Source organism: Arachis ipaensis, chromosome B1 (assembly GCF_059453495.1).
Source record: "Arachis ipaensis isolate K30076 ecotype BB chromosome B1, ASM5945349v1, whole genome shotgun sequence".
NCBI lineage: Eukaryota > Viridiplantae > Streptophyta > Magnoliopsida > Fabales > Fabaceae > Arachis > Arachis ipaensis.
The window spans coordinates 54,338,638-54,360,721 of record NC_142436.1 but is presented as its reverse complement, the minus strand read 5'-3'; the positions used below and the strand labels follow the sequence as shown (position 1 = coordinate 54,360,721).

The window sequence follows — 22,084 nt, the reverse complement described above, 5'->3', positions numbered from 1 at the left end:
ATATGATTCTTGCCCACTTGATCAAAAGTAAATAAGCTCTTCAAAACAATTAGAAATCAAATTCCACTAATTTTATCATTATACAATAAAATAGATAAAAGTGCAAGAAGATAGCTCATGAAAGCAGGGAACATGAAAATTCAAGCATTGAACCCTCACTGATAATGTATGTACGCTCTAATCTCTAGTGTATAGGGTAATCACTCTATTCTTCTCTAATCATGCTTTCTAACTTTTGTTCTTCTCCTAACCAATCAACAACAGTTAATATACTAATGCAAACATCATGAGGTCTTTTCAAGGTTGTAATGGGGCTAAGGTACAGGTAGGGGTATACATTTGGTCAAGTGAGCTAATAAATTGAATCTTTAATTAACCCAAGCTCCAACCTAACTTGTATACTTTTAATGTAATCTTAAAGTTCATACCTAGCTACCCAGAATTTTCTTTTTCAATCCATACTCATGTATCAACTTTATATTTTGATTCTATCATATGTGTATTGATCTTTGAATTCTGAATTCAATATTGGGGTAATTTTGTCCCCTTATTCATTTATTTTATTTTATTTTTTTTTTTGACATTAAAATAGATATAGCTTATCAATGCACATAGATTTTTCATTCTTATATTTTCATATGAGTAGGTATCCAAATTCCCCTTAAATTTTCATGACACATTCCTTTAACAACTTTTGTTCCCACAATTTCCCATACTTAACTAGCACACACAATTCTATCTTAAGTTAACCAAAGATTCAATTTGGGATGTACAATTGTTTTTCGGCTTAAGGTTAGTAATGTGGTAAAATATCGAACAAATGGGATTTGAAGGCTCAAAGTGGTTAACAAAGGTAATTGAAAAGGGTAGGCTTAATTTGGATAAGTGAGTTTAAACAAATAATGGCCTCAATCATGTGCAAGCATGTAAATATAATAAATATTGGACATATAAGATAAAACAAAATATAGATCACAATCATAGAGAAGTAAACACACAGGAATGAAATAATCATGGTTAAATAATGTAACCATACATAAAGGCTCAAATCTTTCACAGGTTGTGTGTTCTTTAGCTCAAATATTATGTTCCAAATACAACTCAAGCAAATTTATCATAAAAATTTTGAAAAATTAGTGAAATTTTATTCCAATGATAGAGTCTTAAAAGAAACTTATTGTCTTTTCAATCAAGTAGAACATGCATGCAACTATCCTAACCTATGCAATTTATTCTATTCTATAAAGGAAAGAAAATCTAACTAAAATATCCTAATTATTGGTGCTAGAGAAGAGAAATTACTTCCGAAAGTCAGGTACTGTCCGACCTCCCCACACTTAAGGCTTTGCACCGCCCTCGGTGCCATCTGTCAAGAACAGGGATGGGCTGGTAGCAGTATCTCCACAATCGGGACCGTCATGGCTCACTATCTGGTAAAAGAAGTGGAGTCTGGGGTATCTGAGTCCTTGAAGTGTCCCTTGAATAGCTCCTTGAGGTGTTTGAATCGGCGCTCGTTACGGCGCTCTCTCATCTTTACTTTTTGTTCTTGCCGATCCAACTGTTCAATTATCTGCTGGAGCAATGCATCAGTTGTAGGTGCTTGTGGTGTCGAAGAAGGATTGTCTTCAACTGGAGCAGTAGGAAGATTTGTAGTGGCTGCTGGAAGTCTGAGGTATTTCCCGTTAGGGACATACTGATCATCCCGTGGAAGCACGGCTTTGGTGTCCCCAGCTCTGTAGGAGACTCCAGCGGCTGAGACAAGATCTGAGACCAAAGCGGGAAAAGGTAAATTACCCGCAATTTGTACGTGTCCCATAGCATTCTGGATATGTCTTGAGAGATTCAGAGGTTGGTCTGTAAGGATGCACCATAGTAGAACAGCCATGTCCGCTGTGAAGGAGGACTCGTGGGTGCTCGGGAAGACATAATGGGACATAATTTGTGCCCATACGCGAGCCTCCAAGGTAAGTGCTGAAGCCAAGATTCTCTTAGGGCGGGTACGGTGGTATCCGTAGATCCAACGGCTGCCAGGTAATGCGATAACTCCGAGAACGGAGTCCCAGTTAAATTGGTACCTCTGGCGCTTAAGTGCGGCTTCTTGGAAGGCGTCTATTCCTTCTGGAATAGGGGGAAGACTCAGAGCTTGCTGAATGGCCTCTTCTGTGATGGGGACTTGCTTCTGCCGGACATAAACAGACTGCAGAGTCGGCATGTAGAAGTTGGAGTAGAACTCAACTACCCAAGAAAGATTGACCTGCCTTGGCTGTCTCCGTAGAAAACCCCAATGTCTTCGTTCAATTTGCGGCTCAACAAAGGTAGCAATATTGGACGGGAGGATAAGAAGGTATTCATTGTTATAGTTCCTTTCTGCCAGGATAGGGAACATCTGCTCACAGTAGCGATTGGGAAATCGCGCAGTGTCCTTTGTTGGAAAGGCTTTTTCCTTTTCATCAACCTTTATTATCCTCTTAACTCTTTTTGTTGAGGGCTTGACTACGGTTGAAGAGGGCTCTGCCACTAATTCTCTTTTAGTGCCTCTTCTTGCTGGTGGTTTGGAAGTTGCTTTCTCCTTTCCTTTCTTGGTGGCCATCCTGAAAGAAGGGAGGAGAAAGTAAATTAAATTCAAAGAGATATATAGCAAGGAAGAGAACGGAAGAAAGGTGATGGATGCACATTAGGATGTAGATGACATTAACACATGCTCTCGAATACATGTGAAAAGCCAACAATGGAAAATAGCTAGTGCATAGAAAGACAAGTGACTGCAAGGTGTTTATTGGCATGCTGGCAAAGGGCATGAGTAGCATAGACCAAGCAATACTTTGTAACAAACCATCACGTTTGTATTGACAATTAAATTCAATTAATACAATAGTAAAGGATAGTTGTGAAAAGCAAGCATTGAATAGTATAACAACATAGAGAAGTGCATAATGCCATTTGAGCCTTTTCACAAACACATAGCATGCATGATGAATAAGGTATAAAAAATATGAAGGTGAACATGCAAGCAATCCCTTAAATAGAATAAAAATAATTGTCAAACAATTTGCAACAATCCACAAGCATATAATGAGGGATAATGACTTAAAAATTTTCTAACACCATGTAAAAGGGAAAAGAAAAAGAAAGAAAATATGAATAATGAAAAGAAAAAGAAGAGAGAAGAAAATACATATAAAATAATAAGAATGATAGAAAAAGAGAGAGGGAAGAAGAAAATAAAACCTTGTTAATGGAGGTGAGAGAGATAGAGAGTGAAAGGTGAGATAGAAGGGGGAAGGGGGAAGTAAGAAATAGGGGGAAAAGAGAAATTAGGATTCGGAGGAGAGAAAGATAAGATATGTGGCAATTTTTGGTTGAGCTGTGCGGCGCATGCGACGCGGCCGCGTAGGGCACGCGTTCACGTGAATGTGCTTCAAGTAAGGTGACGCGGTCGTGTCGGTCACGCGGTCGCGTGACCCATGTTATGCTTCTGGCGCGAGTGCAGCCTTGCGCCAGCACAACTCTCTGTTCAAAATAATTTAATTGCCAAAATTGGGGTGACGCGATCGCGTGGGTCACGCGATCGCGTGAGTGGGCGTCAGAAAATGGATGACGCGGCCGCGTCAGCGACGCGGTCGCGTGATAAGAATTGTGCTTCCAGCACCACTCTCGCACAATATTTCAGTGTGCACCCTTTTACGTTGAAAACGCAGGGCACGCGGCCGCGTGGGGCACGCGGTCGCGTGGGAGGCCATGGTTCCCAAGCAACGCGGACGCGTCGACGACGCGGTTGCGTGGGTCGATTTGTGCCATTGGCACGCCTTCAGCCACGCTCCAGCGTGACTCTCTGTTCATTTATTTTTTTTCTTCACTCCCCTTGCGACGCGGACGCGTCGCTGATGCGATCGCGTCGCCTAACGAAAAAAAAAATTTTTTTAAAGAAAAATAAAGACATGTAAATGCAAATGCACGAAAGTACTAATAAAGAGAAGAGTTATTGAATAGGAAAAACAAAGAAAAGAATGATCATACCATGGTGGGTTGTCTCCCACCTAGCACTTTGCTTTAACGTCCGTAAGTTAGACGCTCCACTAGCTCAATCTTTTGCTATGTGGGGATCTTCCAAGAGGAAGATCTCAAGCTCCTTGTTTTTTCTGCACCTTCTCGCCATGGTATAGCTTCAGGCGTTGTCCATTAACCTTAATAAGTTCAGAGCTTGAAGGATGGCGGAGGTGATAAACTCCGTACGGTTCGGCCTTCTCTACTCTGTATGGACCTTCCCATTTTGATCTCAACTTACCTGGCATGAGCCTTAGTCGAGATTTGTAAAGGAGGACTAAATCCCCAGGTTGGAACTCTTTCTTCTTGATGTTTTGATCATGTACAGCTTTCTTCTTTTCCTTGTATATTCTGGAGTTCTCATAAGCTTCTAGGCGAAGGTTCTCCAGTTCCTGCAGTTGCAACTTCCTTTCAGCTCCGGCTTTCTCAATTCCCATGTTGCACTCCTTAACTGCCCAAAAAGCTTTGTGTTCTATTTCAACTGGGAGATGACAAGCTTTTTCATAAACCAGGCGGAAGGGACTCATCCCAATGGGTGTCTTGTATGCTGTTCTGTATGCCCAGAGTGCATCTTGCAGCCTGATGCTCCAGTCTTTTCTATGTGGCTTTACTATCTTTAGCAAGATACGCTTAATTTCTCTGTTTGACACCTCGGCTTGCCCATTAGTTTGGGGATGGTAAGCTGTTGCAACTTTATAAATTATCCCATGCTTCTTCATCAATCCTGTTAGTCTTCTTTTACAAAAATGGGTGCCTTGATCGCTCACGATTGCTCGTGGTGATCCAAAGCGACATATAATATGGTTTCTCACAAAGGAAACAACAGTGTTAGCATCATCAGTACGGGTAGGAATTGCTTCCACCCATTTGGAAACATAATCCACAGCTAACAATATATAAAAATATCCATTAGAATTTGGAAATGGACCCATGAAGTCAATGCCCCAAACATCAAAAATTTCACAAAAAAGCATAAATTGTTAGGGCATCTCATCCCTCCTGGATATATTACCAAATTTCTGGCATGGGAGACAAGATTTACAAAACTCAGCAGCGTCTCTAAAAAGAGTGGGCCACCAGAATCCACAGTCTAAGATCTATCTAGCTGTTCTTTGAGGGCCAAAATGTCCTCCACTCTCAGATGAGTGACAGGCTTCTAAAATGGACTGAATTCTGATTGAGGCACACAACGTCTAATTATTTGATCAGCGCCACATCTTCACAAATATGGGTCATCCCATATATAATACATAGACTCGCTTTTGAGCTTGTCTCTTTGATGCTTAGAAAAATTTAGAGGAAATGTGCGGCTAACTAAATAATTAGCAACAGGTGCATACCAAGGGACTACCTCAGATACTTCTTGCAGGTTATCAAAAGGAAAATTATCAGTTATAGGAGTAGAATCATCCTTAATATGCTCAAGGCGACTCAGGTGGTCTGCCACTAAATTCTGATTACCACTCCTATCCTTTATTTCTAAATCAAATTCTTGTAACAGCAGTATCCAACGTATGAGCCTTGGTTTGGACTCCTTTTTAGCTAATAGATACTTTAAAGCTGCATGGTCCGAATACACTGCTACTCTAGTACCAAGTAAATAAGCCCGAAATTTATCCAGAGCAAAAACAATAGCAAGAAGCTCTTTCTCAGTAGTAGTATAGTTGGACTGGGCAGTGTCTAAAGTCTTAGACGCATAAGCAATAACGAAAGGATCCTTACCTTCACGCTGAGCCAGCGCTGCTCCTACTGCATGGTTGGAAGCATCGCACATGATTTCAAATGGCTGGCTCCAGTCTGGTCCTCTCATAATTGGAGCTTGAGTCAGAGCAGTCTTCAGCTTATCAAACGCTTGCTTGCAATCCTCACTGAACTCGAACTCAATATCCTTCTGCAGTAATCTGGATAAGGGAAGTGCGACCTTACTGAAGTCCTTAATAAATCTCCTGTAAAAACCTGCATGGCCAAGGAATGAACGGACTTCCCTCACAGAAGAGGGGTAAGGTAAACTAGAAATAACATTCACCTTTGCTGGGTCTACAGAAATGCCATCATTAGATACCACATGTCCTAATACAATCCCTTGTTTTACCATAAAGTGACATTTTTCAAAATTTAATACAAGGTTCGTATTAACACATCTATCTAATACTCTAGATAATCCATCTAAGCAAAGGCTAAAAGAATCACCATAAACGCTAAAATCGTCCATAAAAACTTCCATACAGTCCTCAATAAGGTCAGAGAAAAGACTCATCATGCACCTTTGGAAGGTAGCTGGTGCATTGCACAAGCCAAAAGGCATTCTCTTGTAAGCATAAGTCCCAAAAGGGCATGTAAAAGTAGTTTTTTCCTGATCCTCAGGAGCTATATGAATCTGGAAATAATCTGTGTAACCATCTAAAAAGCAATAATGTGATTTACCTGACAGGCGATCCAGCATTTGATCAATGAATGGAAGTGGATAGTGATCCTTACGGGTAGCTTGGTTGAGACGCCTGTAATCAATGCAGACTCTCCAAGCATTCTGAACTCTAGTTGCTATAAGCTCTCCATGTTCATTCTTCACCGTAGTGACTCCAGACTTCTTGGGCACCACTTGTACTGGGCTTACCCATTCACTGTCTGAAATGGGATATATGATACCTGCTTCCAATAGTCTGGTCACTTCTTTTTTGACAACTTCCAAGATAGTGGGATTCAATCTTCTTTGGGGTTGACGGACAGGTTTTGCTCCCTCTTCTAAAAATATTCTGTGCTCACATACTTGAGGTTTGATGCCTACTATGTCTGCCAAGCTCCACCCAATTGCCTTCTTATGCTTCCTCAGCACATCAAGTAATTGCTCTTCTTGTTGAGAAGTCAGTTCCCTTGCAATGATAACTGAAAACCTCTGCTCATCTCCGAGATAAGCATATTTAAGATGTGGAGGGAGGGGTTTCAATTCTAACTTCTGATCATGGGCAGGCTCTGGATTATCTGGAGCTTGTGAAAATGACGAAGTGCCCTCATTGTCAGTTAAGAGGGTCCCCACACTTGGGCCTTGTCCAGTGTGCCTCTCTTCAAACTCTTCCTTGTGAACTTCAGCTATACTTTCATCTATGACATCACACTGGAAGATAGAAGATCTTCTGGGGGGTTGTCAATGACTCCATTCAGATTGAAGATTACTATGTGGCCATCTATTTCAAAGGAGTATGTTCCTGAAAAAGCATCCAATTTGAATTTTGATGTCTTCAGGAATGGTCTTCCAAGTAGGATTGATGATGGCTTATCTGAATCATTATGGGGCATCTCCAAGATATAAAAATCAGTGGGAAATGTAAGCTCTTTAATGTTCACCAAAACATCTTCAGCAACTCCAGCCACTGTAATAATGCTTTTATCTACTAACACAAAACGAGCTGCCGACCTTTTTAAGGGAGGGAGCCTCAAGACATCATATATAGACAAAGGCATTATACTAACACATGCTCCTAAATCACACATGCAATCATAAATTACTACACCACCAATAGTGCAGCTAACTATACAAGGACCTGGATCACTACATTTTTCAGGTAATCCTCCCATTAAAGTAGATATAGAACTACCTAAAGGAATAGTTTCTAATTCATTAATTTTGTCTTTATGTATACACAAATCTTTTAGAAACTTTGCATATTTAGGTTCCTGCTGAATAACATCAAAAAGAAGAACAGTTACCTCAACCTTTTTGAATATTTCTACCATTTTGGGGTCGGGTTCCGGCTGCTTCCTGGGCTTCCTTGCAAGTTGTGGAAAGGGGATAGGAGTAGTGTTTTCTGTGGTGTTTGCGCCTTTTGGTGCTTCCTCTTGTGGTTGAGCTATTTCTTCTTCAGCTATGTCCTGTATATCCTCTTCCTCTTCAACATCTTCTATTTCTACCACCTCTTCAGCTGAGGCGTATTCTGGTGAGCTTGGTTCCTCCTGATTCCTCTCCTGCAGTGTGGTTCCAAACCTTAGGGTGATGGCATTAATGCCTCCCTTTGGATTGGGTAATGGTTGAGAGGGGATTCCAGTGGAGCTTGAAGGTTGGTTACTGGAATTTTGTGTTGATCCAAGCTGTGACACAAGAGCTTGCAAAGTAGAGGTGAGACCATTCAGACTGGCATTAATACTATTCATGATGTTACTTTCCATGGTCTGTTGTCTTCGCTCGAAAGATTGTAGTAGCTCTTCATTAGGAGATAAAGAAGAATGAGTAAATTGAGAGGTCTGCTGTTGATTGTTCTGTGGTCCTTGGTTTTGCCTCAGGTGAGGTGCTCTGTAAGGTTGATTTTGCTGCCTGTTGTTGTTATTATTCCACCTCTGATTTTCCTGATTATCTTGGCCTCTTCTGTTATTGTTGTCCCTCCAATTCTGGTTAGAATTATCCTGCCATCTATGGTTATTGTTTCCACCTTAATTGTAGCCTTGGTTGGGGCGGTCATAGAAGTTATGAGTGGATGCCACCATGTTGTCTTCTTGATGGAGCTACGGGCATTCATCAGTGTAATGGCTGTAATCAGCACAGATTCCGCAAATTCTTTGTGGGACTAGTTGTTGGTTTTGCTATGGCGGAGGAGGTTGAGCTTGCTGAGCTTGTTGTTGATTCAATTGCATCTGCTTCAGCAAGTTGGTCATCTCACATATACTTTGAGTTAGAGCAGCAGTCTCTCTGTTAGAGGATACTTCTGCAACGACTTTTGAACGGCCTTGCTTCTATCTGTGGTTCCTAGTAGATTCAGCTAAATCACTGATCAATTGCCAAGCCTCATCAGTGGTCTTGTACTTCTTCATAGACCCATTGCTAGCACTTTTCAATGTGGTTTTATCTTGGGGCCTCATACCCTGTGTGATATAGCTAAGTAGCACTATCTTGTCAATCATGTGGTGGGGGCATACTTCCAGAAGATTATTGAAGCGCTCCCAGTATTCAAAGAGAGTCTCGTTGTCATCCTGAACAATTGTGAAAATATCCTTCCTCAGTTTATCAGTGACTTCAGATGGAAAGAATATCTCCAGAAACTCCTTTCTGAGTGTATCCCAGTTGGATACATTTGCTAGAGGTTGAGTGTAGTACCACTTCCTTGCTTTTCTCTCAAGAAAAAATGGGAAAGCTTTCAGCAAAATTGAAGTTTCATCAGTGCCATCACGCCTGACAGTAGAACAGGCTGCCTGGAAATCTCTCAAGTGCTTGATAGGCTCTTGAGCAGGTAGGCCATGAATAAATTCAGGAAGGAAATCTAAATGCATGCTAATTTAATGAATAAGTGGGTAAGGATCATGATAAAACCACACAATTAAACACAATATAAACCATAAAATAGTGGTTTATCAAGCTCCAAGGAGACCGGCCACAAAGAGGGCACCCCAAAAGTCAACCTCTAAGGCGCACCCTACAATAGGAGCCAAACCCCTATCTAAGAAGGCGAAGGCGCCCGCTCCCATTGATGAAAAAGAGAAGAGCAAACCGGCAAAGGATTCTTCAAGGTTTCCCAACCGCTTCTGTGAACTTGTGTTCCCCTCCATGGTTGTGAGATACTATCATCCTGAGCATCTACTCGCTCCACCGGACAAGGTTGCTCATTGTATTCTGCCCCGCATTGAACGGTGAGGATGGGAGTTTCTTTTGAGAAAACCACGGGAAATTAACCTCTCTTGGGCAGCAGAATTCTACACTAACTACCATCTTCCCTCTCTTCAATCGGTATACGTGTGCCAAAAGTAAGTCTCAGTTTTAGAAGAGGCTATTCAGCAAGTGCTTAATGTCCTACTGATACCAAGTGACATGGATGGCTACCAAGAAGTATTACGTCAGTGAGAAGAGTTTGGGTTCGATTGGGACTCGATTCTCCGAGTCATTGCTGAGCCAGAGACATTTTGGACGCAAGGTCGACTCCGGATGCGGCCCAAGTGCATTGACGCACGTTCCCTCATTGTAGTAGTTAGGGCTTGGGCCCAGATCCTATCTCACTATGTGCTACCTAGCACCCACAAGTCGTCCTTCACGACGGATCTCGCTTTGCTTGTTTCGTGTGTTCTCACGGAGAGACCGGTGAACATCCCGCTTCTTGTCAAGCAAGCGATGAGTCAAGTCCACACCCCGGGTAATTTATCATTTTCAGCATTGGTATCTGACTTAGTTGCTGCTGCGGGTGTTCCTTGGGAAGCCACAGACACGAAGGCTATAATTCTGGCTAAGGACGATGTTGTCCCAAGCGGAAAATACTTACAGCTTCCAATGAACAACCCTAGCCTTGACATGGCCCCTCCACTTATTTTTCCTTCCACCTCATCATCACCACCGCCACTAAGATCCACCCATCAAAGGATAGAAGATCTACACTGGAAGATTGATAGATATGAGCGACGCAACCAACGCCAGTATACTTACATCAAGAACCTTCTGTGTTCTGTTACCCCTAGCATGGAGGAACCCGAAATAGTCACATCCACCTCAAACCCAAATGATGGGAGCTCTGATGAAGGGGATAGTGACGGTTCCGGTCCCGACCGCTCTTTGCGCATTGTTAGTAGCACGGAGGACCGTGCTAAATTCTAAGTGTGGGGAAGTCGTTCGACCGATCTCCATGGGTAACAATCTCTTCCCTTCAACACCCATGGACTTATCTTTTGCTTAGTAGTTAGTACATTACATGCGTAGTTAGTCTTGCTTGTAAATATTCCTTGCATGATAGCTAGTCTTTATAGAGTTACTTGGTCAAAATAATGACTTCTTCCCCAAGAAACTGTGATTTCAGGGTACCCTACCAATTTTTGAAAAAAATTTTGCGGTAAACTTGCTTTAAGAATGTATTTCGGAACATAGTGAGATAGCTAAGAACACAAGCATGTAAGTTTTGAGCCTATTGTATGGTTATATCTTTTAACCACCATTTTCCATTCTTATGTGCATTATTCTCTCTCTATGATTGTAATCCTTGCTTTGTCTGATTCTATATGTCCATTACTTGTGTATGAATGCATTTACATGATTAAGGCCATCATTTCAATAGTCACTTTTCCCAAACGGTCTTACCCCTTTTATTTACCATTGCTAACCAATTTTGAGCCCATGATAAACCCTTTTTGTTCTTAAATAGAGCACATCAACAATCCTAAGTGAAAAACTATGAATGTCCCTAAATTTAGATCCTTGATTAGCTTGGGTAAGTGAGGTTGTGTATCATTCAAATGGGAGGGTGTACTTGGGAACTTGGGTAGATATAGAGGTGTGTATTTGTAGTTGTAATTGAAAATTATGGGATTTGGGAACATACTCATGTATTGGATGATTGAACCATATGCATTGAAACTTTTTTACATGAAACCCCAAGAAAAAAGGGGACCAAAAAGAAAAATAATTTTATGTGTATATATGAGAATGTAAGAAAAAGAAATAGAAAAAAATAGAAGAAACAAAAATATAGAAAAAGAAAGCAATGAAAGGGGACAAAAATGCCCCAAGACAAAGTAATAATAACAATGCATATGGGATGTGAATTGAAAAGAATGCATGAGTATGCGAAAAAGTGAAACCCATGGGTAGCTAGGTATTGTTTTATGTGTTTAGTGAAGAACTTAGGTTAGTCAAGGATTCAAGTTTTAAGCTCACTTGACCATATGCATACTTACCTTCACCCTAGCCCGATTACAACCCATGGATAAGACCTTATGATACTTGTATGCATGCATTAAGTAATTGTTGATTGTTAGATGAAAGACAAATCTTGGAGAGCATGATTAGGAGAGGATTGAGTGACGAACCCTATACACTTGAGTGAATAGAGCGGATACACTTCCGGTGAGGGTTCGATGCTCAACTCCTTGTTCCCGGCTTTCACGAGCGTTCATTTAGCGAGTTGTATGCACTTCATGTTGATGTTCAATTTGGTAGGATTCGTGAACTACATATCTTTTTCACCCCGTATGCTCATATGTATTCTTGGAGGATAGATTTACCCTTGACCAAGTAGATAGATGTTTTTACATTAGTTGCATGCATTCACTTAGGTAGTTTGTATTTCCTGAACCCTTTCTTACCATGATCCTTGGTCTTTTTATTTTTCTTCTAAAGCATGAGGACATGCTTGGTTTAAGTATGGAGAGATTTGATAAACTCCAATTTTGTGGTTTATATTGTGTAGAATTTAGGGGGTTTTGTCAATATTTTCCGCACTTATCCACAAGAATTGCATGGTTTTGTGTTCTCTTCCTAATATCACTTCATGATGAAAAGCATGCTTCTTTTGCCTTAAAATTGCCATATTTTAACCCTCTTTTATTGCCATTCGATGCCGTGATATATTTGTTGAGTGATTTCAAGAATTATAGGGTAAGAATAGCCTAGAAGAGAGAAAGAAAGCATGCACAAGAGGAAGGAACATGAAGATTTGGATTTTGGGAGCTTCAGCATGGGCGCGCACGCGCACTTCACGCGCACGCGTGGATGCGGATAGATGGAAGCATCACGCATGGATTGGCACTTCCGCACAGATTAGAGAAAACCCATCGACGTGCACGCGCACGCATACATGGCGCGTACGCGCGACAAGCTGTACGTGACCTCATTAAAGGAAATCATGCCTGGCGATTTTTGAGGCTCAAGAGGCCCAATTTCAAGCTAGTTTTGCATGGAAAAAGACCCAAGCATGCTAGGAGAAAGGGGGGATCATTCATTCACACTTAGACATAATGTTTAGCTAGTTTTTGGTTCTTTGTTCTTCTAGAGAGAGAAACCCTTGTTCCTCTCTAGATCTAGCTTTGATTTGATCTTCCCTTGTTGAATTCTGAATTGGATCTTGTTAATTACTAGTTTTAATTGTTTAATTTGAATTTCTTAGTATAATTTTGTTTAGGTCTTGTGTTAGTTTTATGTTTACTTGTCAATTGTCATTTTATACCCATTTCATGAATCTTGTAGATCTTGATTTGTTATTGTTGCATTGATGATTTCCATGATTAATTGTGTTGTTTGAGTGATTGTATGTTGATAATTGTTAGTGGGTACTTGTCAATTTCAATTTGATTGCAATTTGAACATGTTCTTTATGAATGCTTGCCATGTGTTTGATGAAATGTTTCCTTTAATTATGGAGTAATTTTCTTTACTCTTGGCATAAGCTAAGGGAATTGAGTGACCTTGAGTCATTGGGTCTCATTAAATTGGTGATTTGAGAGCCCTTGGTGGTCAATTTGATACCCATTGACACTAACCCACTACTAATCTAATTAGTAGATAGGTTGGGACTTATGGGTTGATGTGATCAAACCTACTTGACGTACTTCAAGCGTAGGAGTAGACAATACGTACTTAAGGCTTTTGAGAAATAGACTTAGCAGGTTGGTACCTCATAATTGTCAATGTTTGATATGGGGACAAGGATAGCTATCTCAATTCCCATGCTTAGCCAAGAGTTGCTTTTATCATTCTTATTTGAAAACCCAAAATTCTTGATTGCCTTGTCGTAGTTATAGTTATTTGTTTAGTTTAGTGTAGAATTACATTGGATGTTATCTTACTAGTTTGGAATTGCTCACATCTTGTTTTAGTCATTTGAATTAGTTTCTTGCACTTCAAGATTACTTGCTTGTTAAGATTCCTAGTTTAATTTCTTGCTCATGACTTGTAACCCCGAATTTCTAACCAATGTTGATACATATGTATGCCCATTCCTTGTGAGACGACCCGAGGTTTGAATACTTCGGTTATTTCTAATTGGGGTTGAACTTGTGACAACCAATTCCTTCTAAATTTGATTCGCGGACTACTTGTTGGTTGAGGACTATACTTGCAACGTGAAAATCTTGTGAATTTCCTTACCGATGGTATCTGTGACACATCAGCATGAAGACAAGAGGAAGCAAGGAGCGCTACGTTAAAATCACTCACTGAGTGCTCCACTGGAGTTGTCCCCGGGTCCATTTTTCAAGCAAAGGCCAATCTGGATCCAATTCTTCACCAAATTTGAAAAGCCCACTCCAAAGTCTGAAGATCAAAATTAGAAAGTGTATAAATAGGAGTTAGTTTGATTTGTAAAAAACCTTCTTTTTATTTTTATTTTAGTTTTATCTCTTGCTCACTTTTCAATTCTACTTTGAGCTCAATTTTAGTTTTTAGCTTGGCTTTTCATTTTCTTCTGCAACTTCTGCTATCTGTTCTTGGAATTTGAATTGAGATTGAAGAGTTTCACTGGTTCTAAGTTTGAGAATCATCTTCTACCTCTCTTCTCAATTGTTCTAAGAATTGGGTTTGAGTTTAGTTTTCTATTTTAAATTTATTGCTTCAGCAACTTCTATTTCTGTGTTTTGAGTTTTGGATTGAGATTGAAGGAATTCTGTTTCAATTCTTATTCTGAAATTCATCTTTGATCTTCTTCTGCAAACTTCTGAGAATTGAGGAATTGGATCTGAGTTTTAATTGCTGTTTCATTTACATTTCTTTTGCAATTACTTTTCTGCTTGATCAAGAGAGCAATTGAGATCTAGATCTGCTTTCTAATCTCATTTCTCTTCTTTGATCTTCAATTTCTCTTTTAGATTTCACAATTGAGCTAAGTTTACTTTCAGTTTTGTTCTTCAAGCAATTTTACCTTTCTGTTTAGATTTTCTGCAACTTATTTCATCTTCTACTTCTCTGATTAATTTCTCTTTACATTCTATTGTTGAATTCTGAATCCCAGCTCCCACATCCCTTTACTATTCAAGCAATTTACATTTCTTGCACTCTAAGCTTCAGCTATTTACATTTCTTGCAATCTAAGTCTCAGTCATTTACATTACTTGCACTTTAAGTTTCAGCTCTTTTACTTTCTTGCACTTTAAGTTTCACGCAATTTACTCTTCTGCACTTTACTTTTCTGTCAATTTCCCCACTCCCTTTTATTTTCATGCAATTTAGCTTCTGTTTATCACAATTAACTCAAATCATCACTTGTTTGCTTGACTAAATTAACCACCTAACTAAAAGTATTCAATCCTTCAATCCCTGTGGGATTGACCTCACTCATGTGAGTAATTACTACTTGATGCGACCCAGTACACTTGCCGGTGAGTTTTGTGTTAGATCGTTTTCCACACATCATCCCTCAACTCAACTTTTCCATCAAATTTTGCACAACTTAGCCTAAACTTATGACCCCTTTCTAAGAAACAGCGATACCCCAAGAAATATCATTTTCCACCATGCTTTAATCTATATGAATCAGTGTTGAAGTTACATGTGGGACAAGCATATTTACTGTGTACGTTCCACCCAGATAAGTTACCAAGACCTGGAAAATCACTAATTGTCCACATTAATGCTGCTCGCAATGTAAATATTTCATTCTTGAACCTATCTAATGTTTGAACACCATCATGCTACAACTCTTTTAACTCTTTGATAAGTGGTTGTAAGTATACGTCTATGTTGTTCCCCGGCATTTTCTCTCCATGAATAATCATTGACAAGATAAGTGATGTTGGCTTCATGCACTCCCATGGAGGTTGATTGTATGGAATAAGCACCACTGGCCAAACGTTATAGTTTGTATGCATAGCTCCAAAGGGGTTGAATCCATCAGCTGCAAGACCAAGACGTACATTTCGAGGATCTTCGGCAAACCTATCATGAAGTAAATCGAATGTTTTCCAAGCTTCAGAATCCCGCTGATGCCTCATCTTCGAATCTTTCTTTTCTGTCGAAGCATGCCATCGCATTGATTGAGCAGTCTTAGAATACATGAATAATCGTTGAAGTCTCGGTTTTAGTGGAAAGTATCGCAAGATCTTTGCCGGTTTCTTCTTTTTATTATTGCTCCATTTAGATGTCTTGCATCTTTGCATTCTTGCAAATCTTCATTCTCCCCCCAATATAACATGCAGTCATTAGGGCAAGCAGGTATCTTGGTATAATTAAGCCCTAATTTGTTTATGGTTTTCTTGGCCTCATAGAATGTATTTGAAATCTTGACATTTCCAAAAGCATCTTTTATTAACTTGAGGATTTCGGTCATGCCTTTGTCACTTATTCTGTATAAGCACTTTATGTGATACAGGCTAATTAAGAAAGATAGTTTTGAATACTTTGTGCACCCTTCATACAATTGCTCATTACCATCTTCCAACAACTTGTAAAATTCTACATTTTCTCCATTGTGCTCTTCATTTTCTGCACTGTCTCCATCTCCATCTTCTATGTTGTCTTCATCTCCATCTCCATCTTCATTCAAGTCAGGTCCAGCAACTCCAAACGCGTCATTGAGCATTGTTACCATTGGATGTTGAGATGTCGAATCATCTTATACAATATAACTAGTTTGATGAGCTTGTGACCCAAGTCCAACTGCTTCTTCACCATGCCAATACCAAACTTTGTATTTTTTGGAAATGGCTTGACTATTAAATGTTCAAAAACTTTCTCTCTTGTTTGCCACTTGCCAAAACCACACACCGGACAAGGGCATTTAATCTGACGACCCTCGAGATATCGATGCTCAAAAGCAAAATCCAAAAACTTGTTTAGACCATCTTTATACTCATGCTTGGTTCGTGGTTTTTCAATCCATGACTTATCGATTGACATGACTAAGAGGGACTATAAATAGGAATTTTTAAAAAAAATATATATATATATATATATATATATTCTAAAGACAAGAAATTTATTCTTGTATGCCGAAATTAAATTTTAAAAACTTACTTAAATAGTATTCTAAAAGAAAATATAAGAAAATTATAATTACCTTTTTCAAATGATAATATTCCTTCTTTTTTCTTTCCCAACAAATATTAAAACTTGAAGCTTTCAAAGTAAAGTAGCTAACAGCAAAAATTGAAGAAAATCTAAAACCTGTTTCACATATATATACCACACATTTATAATGCAACCAAGCATTTGACAATGCACGCTGAAAGGATGAAGTAACCATTTTATATTTAACAAAAGGTATTCCATGAAAGCAATAATGACAGGGAAGAAATGAAACTAATCCACAAATAGCATGACACCGACAAAATAAGTACATAGCAAACATAGCTCTAGCACAAACACAAAAGGGAGAATAATAATCTTTGTGTTGAAGTCATTAAGACTTTAGGCAAAGGAGGCACCGATAAGAATATTAGGAATTTAAATAAAGAGTAACATTATTTCAACTCTCAAAAATGAATAGATCAGCTGGATAAACAGAACTGCAGTGGAAAGTGGAAACAGAGAGCAAGAGAAGATAACTAATGAGTGCAAAAACAAAGAAAATAGAGTGAAGACAGCATAACACAATGCAAGAGACCCAAGCTAGAAAGTGTGATGAAAAGGAAACTGAAATGAACGAGGAGAGTGTTGATGTGATGATTAACCATCATTCGGATCTGTGTTACCACTAACAGCAACGGGTAGCCAATGAAGAATGCAGTTGCCAGTAAAAAACAACAGTAGCAGCACCCTTCTGAGACGGATAATAATGATAACCTGACTGCTGATGAAGATGATCTTAATCTAAATATAAGTATAAATACTTACATTATCTAAGACATGAGTCTGTATTCATAGAATTTCTATATACAATTTGAGATGTTCTTAATTATTCTTGTATAGATGACATTAACATATAAATGATCATGAAGAAAAACACAGAGAACAAAACAAATTAGGATTGGGAGCTCTTAACAAGAAGAAATTGGACAAATTCGAAATTAGACAAATTAAATTTAGCACTAATTTGATTATTGCAAGGTGCACAAAATTAATCACTATATGTGTAGCAACAAGAATCAATAATCTTTCACCAAATCAAAGTTGATGATAAAACAATATAAAATGCATATATGTGGATAGGCTTAGCTTTCTAGCAAATATGGATGCACCTAATCATAAAGTACATATAAATAAAGATACGAGGGAAACAAATAAAGGGACCTTGCAATTCCAGTGACTAAATTAACGTTTTACCTTATTGTTGAATCAGTTAAGTTGTGAATAGAATCTTATTGCAAGAACACCTATACTGGAAAATTATTTCTATTTTTCGAATTCCAACTCATACTATACAGTTACTTGACTAACTAAACTAAAATTCTGTCAATCAATTGCTAACAATTTATAAAAGGCTTATTAATTGATCCTAACTGTTTAGTTTCACTTTAGGAATAGAAAGCCAAAAATAATAACCCGTTAGAGTACCTGAAAATGTGATCGAAATCCTCCACTGCAATGTTGGCTATGGTCGAGTACTTGCTATCAAGAACACCTGCCGAGTTAACGAGAATGTGAACCGTCGAGCCGAATTCGAGCAATTTTCTTAACAACAACAGTATATGAACACAAAAATTAATATTAGAAATTCAAAACATCTGGAATTTTGAACACAAAAATCAATATTAGAAATCAATATATGACAACAATAATAACAACCATTAAATCTTATTCCATCTCAATAAACAATGACTTAAAGAAAAAGACTAAATAAAGAAAATCTCCAATAATAAGCAGTGAATAAATGGAGAAGATAATAAAAGGAAGTAAATAAAAATAACTAAACAAAAAAAACAGTTAATAATTGATAAAATAAAAAGATTCAAGTGCAGATTTGATTAGAATATTCAATTACTTAAAGTTCCTTTATTTTTCTTCTAATTTTTAATTTACTGACCACATCGTATATCAATAGTTTCAAATTGTCTTAAGAAACTACTGAAAATTGCAATTACAAATGTCTACTTCAAACATATTAATGCCGTGCTTGCCTACACTTAATTGCTTATTAAAATTAACTAATAATTTAAGGTTACTATTAGTGGAATTTTAATTTTTTTTAATAAACACATAACAAATGTATTAAGAATTTAAAATTTTTATATTTTCTATAAAAAAGAATTCAATTAACAACCTTAAACCCTAACAGATAATTTAAGCAGATCACCATCACGTATATTAAGTTTTTTTTTTTTAAATAAAGTTCTACAATTTCCAGAAAAAGTTGATTTGAGATTCCAAACATCATTATCGAATATGATGAATTATAATTATAGAAATATATCAAAACAAAGTTGCAGCTCACAAGATATAAGCACTTGAGGTAAGCAGAATATTTATCAAATTTAATTTCAAAAAATAAATAAATTATGCATTTGTAAGTAGATAAATTAAAAAATTATTCTTAACACTAAAACAAGAGAGACAGATTCTTCTTTTCCATTTTTTTCTCCAAATTTTTTTTTTTTTGAAAAGTTAAAGTGAAGATAAATTATATAAAAAATGTATATAATTAGATAACTAATTCAATACCTGTATGAGTATCTGATTAATTTGTTTGTTAAAAATGATTAGTGTGATAGAATATTTCTGCAATATTTTAAGTAGTATCACTAGAATAATAAACAGAGCAGTGTATCCCAAAGGATTCAGAATTTTCTTCTCGATAAATAAACAAAGTGCAAATATAAGAATCTAGAATAATTTTAAGAAGATAACAATGCATAGAAAGTTAAACACGAAAAATATGAACCTTAATAACAAATAAGGATGTAAGCTTTGTGAAACTAAGCTATGACAGATTTTTTCTGAGATCTGAGATTGGAGATTGGAGAAACACCTTAATAGAAGTAAGCAATAGAAGATCTGAGATTGGAGAGAGAGAGAGAGAGAGAGAGAGAGAGAGAGAGAGAGAGAGAGAGAGAGAGAGAGAGAGAGAGAGAGAGGGGGGTAAAGTTACGAAAGAAGACCTGAGATCGTCAACTGGTTGAATAGTGTCACCCCAACCGGTCCTCTGTAATCGGCGTCAATCACCCCTACACTAACGTCAATCCAATGCTTCAACGAAAGACCCGATTGCGGAGTTACAGAGAAACAAAAATCCCAAAAAATCAGCACCAAAAATAATTTTGAAACCCTAACCCAAACAAAAATGAAGAAATCGGTAATTTAATCACCAATGTGCGCATAGGTGCCTTCTGGAATTGAAATTCTGATATCAGTAGCCACCAGAGCCTTGCCTCTCGCCAGAATCTTCGTCTCCATAGCACTAACAGAAAAAAGAAAATAAAATAGCATTTTAGTTTCAGTTTTGGCTTCTCTAACAGAGTAACTATTTCAGTTTAACTTGAGAGGGAGAAGTACCTGGAGAGATCATAACCGGCGGAGAGAGGAGAAGCCCTAGAGGGAAGAACGGTGTTGTCGAAGACGAAGGAGAGATAAAAGGGAGATGAGAGCGTCGTATATGTGTTTCATTGAATGAGCTAGGATTGCAGTTTTTTATTTTATATACGTGTGAAAATGGCGGTTCAAAATCGTCATAATCACCAGAACTGCCAAAATATACAAAGCCAATTACGGCAGCAACAAAAATTGCCATAATGTATGGATATTATGGCGGTTCTTTAAAACCGCCTTAATATCAATGTCATTTTAACCCCTTTTTTTGTAGTGAATTATATATATAGTATCAGTGAAAAAGGATTTTATCTAAGAGCCTTTGAAGAAAAGTTAAAAGCAAGGCGTTAAACAGAAAAGTGCATCACTCACGAAGGCGGTAAACGTAAACCAAATAGGATAAGAGTAAAGCGACATAAATACATATATGTATACATAATAGAAGACTTCCAAGGATACAGATAACAGAGCTCTTGACTCGGCTCGCGAAGTTTAAACTGGCCAGAGCATACATATGTACATATATACAAAATAAACCCAAAATGCCCAACATATAGTTTATAGAACTTGTTTCTCCAAATCAACCTCTAAGAGGGATAAACATAACATACATATACAGTGGAGATATAAGAGTATCTATATATACAACATAAACTAAAATAATGTCCCCAAAACACAAAAGTCCTCTACTTTCAGAAGCTCCCAATATGCCTCAGCGAGGTGCTTCACGTCCTGGATCTGAAAACCACAAAATATGTATGGGGTGAGTACCAGAGGTTCTCAGCATGGTAACAGTGCCCACATAACTAACATATAAGGTCCCGGAAAAGCCGAATGCAATCTTAAAACCTTCGACAAAAGATTCAAACTTAAAACTAGCATTTAGAACCATAAATAAGGTAAGGTATCTAAGGATTCTTGATTTTATCCCAATTCTAACTTAATCCCTAATTTCATCGCCTTTCCTCCAACCCTCTAAAACACCGGTGGGACTTTCCTCATCAATTCTCCTCCGAATAAGGGGCATCTCAATGCATACAAGGAAAACACAGGTATTTTACAGATACAGCAACTAGAACATATAGCAGTTAAACATGAATATCAAATAGGCAAACCCAAGAATTCAAACCAAAGCAAACAGACAAATGCATATGATGTATGCCTATCCTATGGCTGATGATATCATTTATCGGTTACATAGCCAACTCGACGTGTCCTGGTAGCTAACTATGGATAGAAACACCCATTGCGAAGCAAGTGGGTTTGAGTTACAACCCCTTGCTACTACCCGCTTAACCCAGAGCAAGTGGAATAAACTACTACTGCTGCTACTACTCAGGCAGATGTTTAAAAAGCTAAACCTGGAGCAAGTGAAATAATCCACTACTACTGCTACTACCCAGGCATCACAAACACTGACCTGGAGCAAGTGGGACAAACCACAATCCTTGCTACTGCCCAAGTATTACAATCACCGACCTGGAGCAAGCAGGACAAACCACAATCCTTGCTACTGTCTAGGTATCTCAATCAAGAATTTATTCAATCTCAGTTCAATCATCAATCATTATATCATTATACATCATGAATTAGCCACCATTTATAGCATATATAACATCACAACACTTCCTTATTCATCATCATCTACTTTACCTCTTTTTTCACCAAGTTATCTTCTTCAACAGTCCAAATCATACTCCATCACCCCAAATACATCTATCGAGCCTCAAACAAAAATTACAAGAAGTCTTGAAAGTTAAAGGAATGGCTTAAAAGTAGAAGTTCATGTTTCAAAAAACAAGGGGTCCACGTTCGTGGCCCCTGCCCGCGTACGTAACTCCTCAAAATTTCATTGCTCGCATATGCATATGCCTGCTCACGTACGCGAGATACCAAACCCGAAGGGAA

General features: G+C 38.2%; 1 pseudogene; it reads right to left on the bottom strand.

Annotated features, from left to right (window-relative positions):
* The window catches only part of LOC148576615 (uncharacterized), a 76,873-nt pseudogene extending 60,261 nt beyond the window's left edge, over positions 1-16,612 (bottom strand).
* Between the last annotated feature and the right edge of the window lie 5,472 nt (positions 16,613-22,084).